The sequence below is a fragment of the Paralichthys olivaceus genome, chromosome 2 (assembly GCF_024713975.1).
Source record: "Paralichthys olivaceus isolate ysfri-2021 chromosome 2, ASM2471397v2, whole genome shotgun sequence".
NCBI lineage: Eukaryota > Metazoa > Chordata > Actinopteri > Pleuronectiformes > Paralichthyidae > Paralichthys > Paralichthys olivaceus.
This window is the reverse complement of record NC_091094.1, coordinates 29,727,631-29,741,426: the sequence shown is the minus strand read 5'-3', so window position 1 is coordinate 29,741,426 and position 13,796 is coordinate 29,727,631. Positions and strand designations below refer to the sequence as shown.

The following is a 13,796-nucleotide window of genomic DNA, read 5'->3' as shown; positions in this document are numbered from 1 at the left end:
AGAGGCGTTTAGTTTGTCCAGTTTTTACTACTGTAAAAACATGGTGGCCTCTGTAGAGAGGACCTGCTCCCCATGTAAATATAAAGTATTTAAATATAAATGGCTCATTCTAAGAAAACAACAATCGTACAATTTAGTTAAAACACACTAGTGAAAACATCACTAGGATTACTTTGTATTCAGTTTCTGCTCCCTTTCACCTAAATCTTACACACTGAACCTTTAATGAATTTTGTCGCTGTATCTTGGTCTAATTGAGCACAACATTGATGCCTTTAATGCTGTCTGTCTCTGTATTTTTAACAGTTCATCAGAGAGGATGATGGGAGCTCATATGTAGTCAGTGGGAGTGGGGTGGTCAGCGATCCTGACACCACTCACAAGGACAGTGTTCCTCAGTCCTGGCAGCTCTACTCCAGTCCTGTCAATCACACAATAGGAGGCGTGGCTTACTTCCAGGTCACTGAGCATAAGATGACAGTCACCTTCATGCAGACTAATGGGAAATGTGTTTACCGCACAGAGCTGCCAAAACGTATAGTCAGAAGTAATGGAATGCTCTAAAACTGAAGATATGATTACTGATATCTTTGGGCGATGGCATGTTACTATTAAGTGAAATGTGTATATTCATAGTATTTTGTACTGTATGTAATGTTTTACACATGTAACAAAATATAAACTGTTTTATGTCTTTTGTTGTGCATTGTATTTCATGATGGAGGCCTCAATGTGCAGGATGAATTATAGCTTTACTTGCATACAAGTAAGTAGTAGTGCAATAGTAGAGCCAAGTAGAGCATTGTTAGGTTTGCAACCAAAACATCTGCTCTGCCATTTTCACTCAAAATTGGACCAAACTAATATTTGATTGTCATATTACTGCTTTTATTTGTTCAAGTTTTTATTTACTTTGCTTGCTTTTCAGTCAAAGCACTTCCGTTTTTTTAAAGTGCTATATGAATAAAGTGTATTACTAGTAGTAGTAGTAGTATCAATATTATTATTATTATTATAGTATTCAAGTGAGTTTACTATGAGTGAGTGACGACAACAAGTTTCTGGAATCAGTGTGGGCGCCCATCTGCCTTGACTAGAGGAGAATAATGGAGGAGAGGAGAGATGAATGGATAAGAGGGGAGAGAAGAGAGAGAGAGAGACAGAGAGAGACTGTTGTCATAAAAATATAAATATAATGAATAGTGATACATTGAGATGCAATTATATTATTAATAATAACAGTTTATCATCATCATCATAATCATAATATGGTGGTAGTATTAGTAGTGAAATTTGGAGAGAGAGGGAGAGAGAGAGAGAGATGGAAGCACAAACAATGGACTTTAGTTACATGAAGTAATATGAGAAAAATATGGGGCCACAAGCACAGTTCAGTGCATGTTGGGAGTTGTAGAAGAAAATTGTTGTTGTTTTCTCTATTTCTTTTGATATTTTTTTGCACCTTTCAAGTTCCTGCTTTTCTTCATGACATCGATCTTTGTGTTTACTGTATCTACTTTCCCAGGAGGATGGCTTTTGAGACAGCTTTCCTGCTGCTTCCCCAAACCTTTTATAGTTTGTTTTGGGGACATTGAGCAAGCCCGCTGTAGACAACCTGAGGGAATGATTCGTAACATATTCCGATAAACAGTCAGAGATGTATGACGGTGCTGTACCATTAAGAGAATTAAAAACAAGTAAAATAATTTTAAAATCAATCCTCAGTGATGCTCGAAGCCAGTGTAAAGACACTAAAATAAGAGTAATATGGAATCTTTTCCTATTTCTCATTAAAACCATGGCTGCTGAATTTTGCAAAAGCTGTAGGCTAACGATGGATTTTTTCGGTAATCCTGAATATAGTGCATTACAGTAGTCCAGGCGAGAAAGTATAAAAGCATGAATGAACTTTTTGGCAGTTTCCAAAGTGAGGTACAGTCTTACTCTTGCAATGTTTCTTAAATGATAAAAGGCAATCTTTGTGACATTGTTTATGTGCGGATTAAAATCTAGTCCTGAGCAACACCCAGGTTCTTTATTTTTGATTTGTTTTGCTGCTCCAACTTTGCTGATAATCTTTTGTCCTTGAACATCAGTACCAATTACAAGATTTTCAGTTTTATTTTCACAGGCAATTTATAACTTGGTTTGGCGCATCAGAGTCATCTGGCACTAAATAAGGGAAGACACATGATGGATCAGGTTTTTCTAACAAAAAGTAATTTATAAAGAACTAAAACAAAAAAGAAATTCAACTGATAAGGCTGACAGGAACTAAATTCCAGACCAAAACATGATCAAATTAATGCTACAGAAATCAAAACTCATCTGAATGGCAGGATGAGCATGGCTATTATTATATGAGGCAGTGGCCAGCTACCTCTACTTCACTGATGGTCCCCAGCTCCAGTTAATGTAAAACTTAGAGAGTTTTAGATAAAGGACCCGTGCGTAGCAACATAACAAAAACCAGTGCCATGTTTAGATGACTAAATTACGAGTTTTGATTTGCATATGATGCTTGCATCTTTTGAAGAGAGCCATGTGGTATATCTAGACATACTCCCAGACCAGCCAACCATTTTATTTAACCCGAGAAGGGACATTGCGATTGTCTGCTTTTTTTTCAGCTACACCCACACACACACACACACAGCAATACACCCAGTGTCCTGTCAGATCCGGCTTTAACTGATTCTTTGCTTTGCCACGAATAAAACAGGGTATATAGGGATACATCCTGTTTCCATCCTTTCGCACAACTTTCATTTCAATTCCATTTAGATGCTCCAGTCTATTCATGTAGAAAATAACACTGTTGACATCAAGAAGCTATAGAGATTTTAACTGCATGCTTGGTTTTGAGCAAAAATACTTCACAATGTCTTATTTGGTGTGTAAGTTCACACAGAATACCAATGAAAAGTAAATGCCACCAAAACTTCAGTGTCAGGACTAGACTACTGCTGTGTGTGTTGCTCTCCACTGACGCATCTGGCATACAGGCAAGTCCAGATCAGTCAGTTCTATTAAATTGGTCTTAGAGATGTGGGCTTTCTGCAGAAAACACAGAATGGAAAACATGCAGTATGTAATGAGTAAAAATGTATGCCTGTTTGAGACCGATATCGTGATGTCTCCTTTTACTCACCTTTCCAGTGCTTTTGTTTTTCCGATAGGTGACTTTATAGTGCAGCTGGTCAGCAAAGATGTCCCTGATGTTTAGCTGGTGGCCATCTTTAAACAGGGCGGTGAGTGGGTCAGTCACATACAGGGTGGTTTTCTTTTGGCTTTCAATCACCTCCAGCTTGAAGTCAGGTTTGCCTATCTCAGCTATGGAGAAGGGAGGGAGACTGTCACCTGTGCATGTACACCACTGTATCTCTCATGGAAGTTACCATTTTAATTATATTAGAGGCCAAAAAATTGTGAGCATTGACAACGCTGAAGCCATTTTTAGATATGACAGGTAAAGTGAGCAATATTGGCTACAGAGTTTACCCATAGTCTGACTTTCAAACATGCACAACACAACAGGAGGTTCTCTGCACAGACATGTTCACAACAGCAACACACACACAAACACTCTCTCTCACAGTGCTTTCACATTGAATGGAAGCGCATTGCATTCACTTGAAAAAAAAAACAAACTCTGTTTACAATGCATGTCTAAATCAATATTTTTTTCAGTTTTTCTCACTTTTTTTCCCCTATTTTTTGGAGTAATTTTTCTTCTGTTTTTCGGACTATTTTTTTTTTTCTGCGTTTAGAGAGCATTTGAAACAATAGACGCTTTCATTCCTTTATTGAGAGCTAGATGTAATGGAAACAAACATGACCTGCTTGTTTAGTTTAATCAAGTTTTACTTTGATCTGGGTTTAAGACACTGGGAGATAGTCCTGTCTTTAAGTCATATAGATGGTATTATCATTAGTTTGTCGAATCTACGCAGGCACCTGAGGACTTTGCGGTTGCTCAGAAGGAAAGCCCATTCAGATCTGCTGAGATGGGGCATGTATGTGCGGGCAGGAGTCACCATAGGTCCATGGGAGTCACTTGCAGGTTGGAGGTTCCGAGGGAGTTCGAAGTATCTCGATAATTCAGAAATTCAGAAAAAAAACTACTCCGAAAAACAGATAAGAATTACTGCGAAAAACAGAAAAAAAAAATTGTCAGAAAAACAGAAAAAAATATTCAAAAAATAAATTACTCAGAAAAAACTGTTTTTTTTTTTTTTTCAAGTGAATGCAATACACTTCCGTAGAATTCTCCTGAAATTCTACGGACATTATACTAGGAGGCCAGGAGGAGAAAGTCTGCAAAAACTGGGGAGCGTCTCACTTGGACATTTGCATTCACACATGCACCTCCTCTGGCAAATATACTGAGGAACTGCTGAGTTCGGTGCATGTCAGAAAGCAGCTTGAGAAAGACAGAGCTGAGCTGCAACAAGAGGTCATTGGGAAGGACCGGAGCACTGACAGGCTCTGGGACAATTTAACAGCTGTTATTTCCAACACGTTTTGTCAATTAGAAAAAAGTCTTCACGAGTGTAGCAGAAGAACGTACTGTCTTTGTAGGGGCAGAACCGTGGTGTGCTGGTGTGAGGGGACTCAATGAGGTCAGTGGTGGCCCCCTCGGGGTTTCGGACAGGACGTCAGCTGTGTAGTAGGCGTTCAGGTCAGTCAGAGAGCTGGACAGATCACACACTGTTTCTGTGGTCTGGATACAGTGAGGAGTCCTCTGATTGTTCCCTGAAACCCTGTAAAATTTGACAAGTTTCATATGGACATGAATGATGGATGAAAATAGTCTTATTTAGTCTATAATAGACACCAGATGAGCAATAAATTAGGTCTTAAGTCTGTCTAGTCTGGGTATCATTTATAACGCATACAGTCAGAAATAAATAATTTATTATCTGTGCAAAATAACATTGATGTGAATATACTGTGGAACAATGAGCTGAAAGAGCTGTTTGCAGCTGTTGGCATTTGTTAATTTTATTTGATTGTTGACATTGCTCTTGCCTCTTTCATTTTTCTCTTATTGAATCACAAAGGTCAATTGTCTTTTAGTTATCTTACTATTTAAAGAGCTCTGGCCTAAAATATACATTCCAGTAAAAGCTTTTACTGAATCAATAATGGAAAGACTCATTCCTGCAAGGTCACATAGCGGGAAAGTGTGAGGGCATTTGCTTTCCGTGGACACACTGACAAGATGAATGTTTCTGGGAATTAAATGCCATTTGTTAAAAGAGTTAAAGGGTGAGGGTTCGGATGCAGGTACTTACGTAGAGTACTCCACAGTGTAGCTGTAAGTGGCTGATGGTTTTGGTTCCCAGGACAAAATGGTTTTAAAGTTGGTTGATTTCCAATTTTGTGCTTGGGGATAGGAGCCTGGAAAATTAGACAATTTGTGTAAGATACTATACTAACATGATTTAAATGAAGGTTATAGTGACACACAAATGTTGACTCCTGTCATTATGAAAGAAAACAATACACCAAAGGTGTTTTATATACTTTATTAACTTATACAAGTAATTTCCATAGGTGAGCTGTACAGGGGACTGTCACACAGTGATAGGGCCTTAGTGCCATAAGTTTTAAACTATTAAAGGCCCAGTGTGTAAGATTTAAGTGAAAGGGAACTATTATTTAATGTAGAATAATTCTCATAATGTTTTCACTAGTTTATTTCATCTAAATTGTATGAATTGTAGTTTCCTTACCCCAGAAAAGGCCCTTTAAATTTAAATACTTCGAGGGGACCCTCTCTACAGAGGCCACTATGTTTTTTACATTAGTCCAGACTGAACAAACTAAACACCTTTTGAGTTTTCATGACAATTAAAGGCTGCTTCAGTTTCTTTTTCATGTTTGGAAGGAGAGCGTGAGGTGAGGGGTAATCAGTTGCAAAATGCAATTTCAACACTAGATATCACAAAATTCTACACACTGAACACTATTTAACACTAAACTACACTTTTAAGTAATAAACACTTAACACCTTAATTGAGGCCCGTCACAATATGTAGGACTACACACATTCATTAGAGAGAAAAAAGCTTTGCACAAATGAGGCACTGTGGACCAGAAATAATTAAAAAAGCCACAAGTTCAGATACAGCACTTTGTCAGTGAGATAAGATAATGTTGTGAATAGAGCACATTGCGATTGTCAGTGTAAAATATCCTTGGTCCTATATTTTATTGGACTGACTGTTCTGTCACAACCACAAATGTGTGGTTTTTATGATTACAAAGCAGCAGTAGAAAGTGTGGCGCCCAAAGAACATAAGAGAAGGGCTGTTTTTATATCAGCAGTCTGTTACCTTACCTTACCTGAGTCAGATCAGTCATTCAGTCATTTCTTATTAACAACAGCTATATACAGTGTGGTAAGTCATTGCTGTTTCTTCGCAGTATGAGCAAATACTGAGAAGAAACAGCAGTCCCCCCCCCCCCCCCCCCCTCATGTTACATAATGTTTTAGGTACTAACAAATGCCTCAACATTAAATTGTTACAGGTAATCTTAAATTCTTAAATGTGATTTACAGCCTATTAAGCACGAGTGTCCACTGGTGTTCAAACATTTTTTTTCAAATATTAATCCTGCAAAGTGTGTAGTGACTTGTACTGAAAACTCTATAAGACATGTAAAGAGTATTTCTATGTGTGCCGGAAATCTAAACATAAACACTAAACGAATGACTGTATGCTGCTCCTCCAGTGACCTGTTCATGTAGATCTGTTCATGTGAATCCAACTTTACATTTGCTATACATTTACATTTTCACACTCACAATACTACAAAACAAACTGCTCCACACAGAGAATCATAGTATTTGATATTGTATGTACATATCATATGTCGCGCTACTACAATTTGACTTTAAGGTCATTTGAGAGAACGCGTGGAATGAAGGGCGAGCAGCGTGGACTCACCTGAGGCGGAGCGTGTGGAGAGAAAGAAGAGTGTAGAGACGAGAGCTGCTGTGACTGACATCATCTCCTCTGATGTATTCCTAAAGGTTCTGTTCTGTGTCTGTGCTGCTACTGAGCGAGTACCCTGTGCAGTCTGTCGATCGTCTGACTCTCTTGCTGGAAACCAGTGGTTTTAGCAACAAGCGGGGCATAGCCAAATATGGAGCGTCCGGCCGTGGCGTCACCAGACTGACACAGCCACAGTATTGCAAATTACTATACAGCATGCTGTCCTGCTGAGGTCATCCGCCACGCAATCAACCTTACTGATGTATTATTAGTTATTATTGTTATTCATATTATTGTTATTATTATTATTATTGTTGTTGTTATTGTTATTATTATTTCGACGTTTTGGTCAGTGTGGTGGCAATTTCTGTGAAACAAGCACAAAGTCAAACACTTCTTTCTGAAAGTTTAATTCAGCATCTGCAGATGGACTCATCAGTACACATCACCTGAATGACATGCACAAATGAGCAAAGAACATAGGAGAATCTGTGTTCTTATAACTCTCTGCCCCCTCCCACTAAGCATTCAAAGGTATTTATTACCCTCCTGTAGTTTCACTCAGTGGAGGAGACGTCCTGTCCATTTGTTTACATGTTCTGTGGATGACCCCCCTGTGAGACCCCAGGTGTGAGATCCCAATCAGAGATACCATGAGACACCATAAAGTTTTGGTTTCTCGGGGCCATACAACTCAAGTCTCTTAAGCCACCATCGTAAACCTTAAGGTTGCCCTTTCAGATAAACAATTTGGTGAACCATTTGGTCAGTCATCCACATACATGTCTGCTCATGCAATTACACATTCACAAATGTAAAATTTCCATTACAGTCAGTCAGCATATAATTATTGGACACCAACCAATCACAGCTATGAAATCAGCTCTATTCATTCATTCATTCTCTCACTTCACCTGGCAGATTCTTTGAAATCAAGTGAAAGAAAGAAACATGGAACATCTGTAACAAATTCCAAGTAAGTCACTGAGGCTGATTTCAGAAAAACCATTGTTGCAACAAAGTCCTCAAATTACAATGCATGCTCCAAATTAAGGGCTTCTATTACCTCAATACAAAAGGCCTGATATAACAAGTTTTCTTGTTCTGTGAAGGTGAGAGACAGTTTATAGGCCAACGTTAAACAATAGTCCACCTGAGTCGCAGTGGTTTCTGTGAATATTTCTGCTACCAACACCTGAACTCTTCTTCAGTATTCAACAGTTCAACATTCATTCCACGCTGCTCTACAACCCTCACAGACAAAAGAGATCAAATAATCAGGCACATGCAAAAACTTACATATTGCAACCTTGTAATGGTTGACTTGTTATTTTTAGTGACACTGTTGCGGTGTAATGTTCAATAACATGATTCAATCTTGTGATTGAATTAAGTTTCCAAGTGTTAATAATTCAATCATATGTATTTTCCAAGTTGACGAAACTATTACACTTGAGTTCGACCAGGAACATATCAGATGCTATTATATTCCACTGTTTAAAAAAACAAATCCAGGTTTTTTTTTAAAAAAGGTGGTTTGTGATAAACAACACAATAGTTTCCCCCCAGTATTTATTGTATGCAAAATAATTCATTAGACTTATTTATCTCAAAATGAGTTTTTCATTTGGCTCAATATTCATATATTTGCTTATTATTTTAATTACCACAAGAAGTTTTAAAAAGATGTAACAGGTGGTGAATATGTTTCATGACAGATTTATAAAAATTTTAATTTGGTTGGTCAATGTTCAACAGACACAAAGATGTTGGTAATGTGACTCAAACCGAGAGGTATAGTAGGTTCAGTGTCGTCATAGTGGGAATGGAATGGATGACATGCTTCCCGATGGTATGTTGACCATACAACCCTTACTACAGCGTGAGAGAACCTAAATATTCTAGAAGCTTACAAGCTCTGACCAGGTCGATGGCATCATCATGTCTCTGCAGAGGACATTAGTCAGGACTTCCACTAAGAGCTCAAGTGGGTGATCTGGAGGTCTATTCATAGACTGAGTGGTTTAGAGTTATGCTTCCAGACATACAGAGACACTGAGAGTGAGTTTGGACTGTGGTATGTTAATAGAGAGGTTTATACTGTGTTAACCACAGTTAATATTCCACGTTACTGAAAGGGAAGCCCTCTGTTGTTTGTCTTTGCTCTCATATGTACAGGGTGGCCAGCCTTTTCAAATCAGTCTTACTACTACATTACTTCACCACACACGGTAACCTGTTCAACAATGTAACTGTAATAAAATCTCTGCAAATTCAGTTTCACATGCAGATTAAATCAAGTGAAACTAGCAGCAGGAAGGTTGGAATGCATGTACAACACTATAGCTTTGTGAGATGATTAGGAAGGACTGTCAATGATTTGTAGCAAATTTCAAAGCAGAGACAGTGGTTGTTTAATGTAGACGGCAGTTTTTCTTCCCATGGAGTTGGCACATGTGGCACTTTGCCAGAGCTCCTCCCCCTGCCCCATTATCCTTCTAGTCCGACAAGCCCCCCCACCCCTGGCAGTGAGGGGCCTGGCTGTATTACACTTCACCGTGGCTTGAATACCAAGGAACACTCCGAAGGGAAGGACTGAATCCAAATGACTAAATGAGTCCACCAACTGTTTACACAGGATAAAGCTTCAGGAACACATGCACACATACCTGCACACGCACACATGTCAAGAAAAGCAACAACAGCAGAGTTTAGTGATCTGTGTTGATGGGTGAGATTAAATTTAAATACCAGAGAAAAGCTTAATGCTCCCAGACCCTGGTGAATTATGTAATTCTATTTCAATTTCTCCCCCCAAAAAATCTTACCTTTATAGTACTGACTTCAGTGCAGCAATCAAGCATTCACTTGGCTCTGTGGTCCATTGCTTCTTTAGTCTTAGTCTCAGTGAACTTTATTGTCAACCAAACAATGCAACAGGTCACAGAGGATTCAAATTGCGTTTCCCCATACTCCAAATGTGCAAGTAATATATAACACACAACTTATAACAAACAACAAATAGTGCAAACAAACAACAACAATGGAAACAACATATACAGACAGACAATGGACCTATAAGTTGTATAAGAAAAAATAAATGAATAAATAAAATAAAATAAAATGAAAATAAAATGAAATTCACAGTGTGACAGAGTGTATTCATGACAATAAAAGTAATTCTTCTTTTTCTTCTTCTATTCAAATTTTGAGGTATGTTATCAAGGGGCTATAATGAAGATGCAACACGGAAAAGTGCAAAGTGTAAAAAGTGGTAAGGGGGAGGTGCAGCCATACAGTATATCTGGGTGTCAAACACTGTTGGATCCACCTGAGATTTATTTTCCTTTTATTTTCAGTGTATAATCTTCAGCAGTCCTTTTCAACTGCAGCCCATTGGGCCAAAGTGTGTTTGGGTTCTGAGGGTTCTGCTTCCCCCCCCAACACAATAGAGGTATTTATCTCAATATACAGTACAGACAAATCCAACAACAACTCTTTCTGGGACACTTTACATCCCTTAAGTCCCTGTTACTATAATCAACCAATTGCAGACTACTTTTATTTTCTGAATCTGAATAATGCTTTAGAAAGTTTCTCCAAATGGTCTTTAGAGTGAATATCCTTTCACAGCCAATGTCTCATCCATCTATCAGTTTATCAAATGAGTAAAACCAGAGGTGGGAAGTAACAAAGTACAAATATTTCATTACTGTACTTAAGTAGATTTTTCAGGTATCTACTCCTTAAATTCTCAAAACTGGCTCGTTACTTGTTTCAACCTCCACGGATGACAACACGACATAAGAAAACACATCAACACAGAGAGGACCTCACTAAACCATCCAATCTATGGTAGTGACAGGTGGTGTGTACAAAGGGCAGGGACTTAATCAACCCGAACACATTCCACATCCATTTATTCCCTGTAGTCTTTATTATTCTGTCTGAAATTTGGCAGCAAAACTAGATGTGTGTCCAGTGATTTTTTTTCTCAGTACCAGTTCTGTGTAGGTTGATACCAAAAGAGGAAAACTATCCTATATCCTAGAAAAAGCATTGTGTATCATTGAAGTTAAAAATTCATTTTTACTTTTTACTCATATACTTGAGAACATTTCAGAGCCTGTACTTGAGTTAAGGAGTTGTATCAGTACTTTTACTTTTACCAGAGTCTTTTTTTACTCAAGTATCTGTATTTCTACTTTAGTAAAGAATGTGAGTACCTTTGCCACCTCTGAGTAACACAGTGTAATGCTTAAATATGCAGTGACAACCTGAGCTACTGTCCCGAGATGAGAAGTTCAGTGAAAGGTTTCATAATGAACTACACTGGCCATGCTCTTTCTGCAGATTTATTGCAGAGTTTAAACAGCAACATGGATTTGTTATTATGTTCAGTTAATAATGAAATTGCCTTTACACCACAGTGATGGACATGAATTGGAAAGAGAGAGAGAGCTGAGGGAGAGTTCAAGACAATAAGAAAACAATTACTCTTTCTTAAGTAATTATTCACTGACAAAAATGATCACCTCCGATAAAATGTGAAGATCGATACCTAACACCATAATTCTCACAAAGTCATCAGGATTAATTGTTCTCTTTAAATTTACCAGCTGGGGGCAGATGTTTATTTAACACTGTGCCATCCTCTCTTTTTATGTTGTTGAAAGATAAAAGGATATTCAAATTTCTTCTGTTATTCTATTGAGGAAATGTCAAAGACAAAGGCCTGTGAGGCTGGGCGTCATCCAGCACTTCCTGTTTTGCAAACTTGTTACTTATGGCATATTTACCAGGAGCATAAGCCTGCATCCTCTAAGAGAGGATGTGGTCATCTTAGTATTTCATGTAAATGAATTGGCAAGTCACGGGTCCTTAAATATCTATTGACAACATTAAACAACTTTACAATAAACCTTTGAATAATATTGACAAGCTGCGGGAATGGGGATTGTCTGTCTAATGGAAGGAGACAGTGTGTAAACTGAGGTCTGCTGGGAGTCAGTCAGTAAGCCACCATCGTAAACCTTAAAGTTGCCCTTTTCGATTAACAATTTGGTCAACCATTTGGTCAGTCCTCCACATATATCTTTGCTCATGCAATTATACATACACAAATGTAACATTTCCATTACAGTGCTAAAAGTGTTCGAGCTGAGCAGGGATCAGTGAGGATGAGGTCGTATTTAAAGAGACCACTTTGGTGAGAGAATGGGCTGTGATTGGTTCGTGACTGACGAGCACCCATAAACCTATCGGTAGCTGAGCATATGACTCTGTGTTCTGCATGAACTAACACAATGCTTCATTAGTCACAATTCAAGTTCAGGATTTCTACGATGACATTCTCACTTTAAACTTAATGTCCCTTGATGATAGTATTCTAAGAGTTTGAGGACTGATGCCTAAAATTTATGTCCTTGGTTTTTGTCACATTTAGTAGTAAAAATGCACAGTCACACCAATACAGATTCACAATCCACAATGGGACCATGGTTGTTCTCATCTGCATGGAGGAGACTGACTGTCACAGAGTCATCAGCAAATTTGAAAAGTAATCTGTTGTCATGCCAGCTGCGGCAGTCATCAGTATACACATTATAGAGGGGAGGTGAAAGGACACAGGAGGAGACCCTGTGGATGATGACAATATGTCTTACATGCATTACTTTCTGTGTCAGTTGTCAGTTGCAGCTCGAGGCATGTATCCAAAATTATCTTTTCCAGGCACTATACTGATACTGTAGTCACTACAAGTTACGCATGTTGCCTGGGGGGACATTTAAAACAAACCAGTCTACAACACAATAAAAATCACATGAAAATCAACCTCCCTCCTCATCTTTTCATATTTTTTTACTCCTCCATTTTTTAATGTGGATTTAGAATTTAATACTGAGCATAGCCGTGAAATTGCCCCCCCAAATAGAAATGGTACAAGTTGTCAAATAAATGTTATCTACATAAATCCCCACAGATTTCAAAAACATTCTCAGAACACAGTTAACATCACAGTATATTGTAAGGTATCACATTTTTTATTACTCACCTTATTGATGGAACCTCAACCATATTTACTGTCCCTGGCTCAGACTCTCTCTCAAGCATCTACAGTGGGTGTTTTCATTCCCAAAACACAGGCTCTCTTGTGGTTCCAAGAGTCTGTAAGAGTAGAACAGGAGGTAGAGCATTCAGCTACCAGGCAGACAGCTTCTGTGCATTTACGGTTAAACTTAAAACATTCCTTTTTGATAAAGCCTTGCTGGATCAGGTGAGTCCTGAACCATCCCTTAGCTGCTATAGGTCTAGACTGCAGGGGAAACTCCCATCATCCACAGAGCTCCTTGAGATAATGTATATTATGATTTGGCGCTATACAAATAAAATTGAATTGAATTGAATAGGTGTTGGGATGATAATAACAAAAATTAATTGAACAGTACTATTGCAATATATTCAGTAGACTTTTCAAAAATAATGTTTTTTTTTCTTTCATGAACATATTTTCCATTTCATATTATGCACTTACCAACCTTTAACTGTGGGCTGAGTTTCCTGAGCACATATACACATTCACCTAACACACTGGTAAATATTAACCATTACTATGAGGAACTAATACCTGAAAAAGGGAGTATTTGAATGAACAATACATGGACACAAACTTTTCTCAAATCATGTGCATTATGACTGAAGGGAGTAAGCAAGGTGTCTCTTAACGTTCCTCAAAAGCTACATGCTCCCTCTGCTGGATCCCTCTGGTAACTACACCTGCTCTTACTGCTG

At 38.2% G+C, this 13,796-nt stretch overlaps 1 pseudogene; it reads right to left on the bottom strand.

The window, feature by feature from the left end:
• Window positions 1–1,663: 1,663 nt before the first annotated feature.
• On the bottom strand, window positions 1,664–13,041 carry LOC138405536 (tissue factor-like; annotated as a pseudogene).
• Window positions 13,042–13,796: the final 755 nt, after the last annotated feature.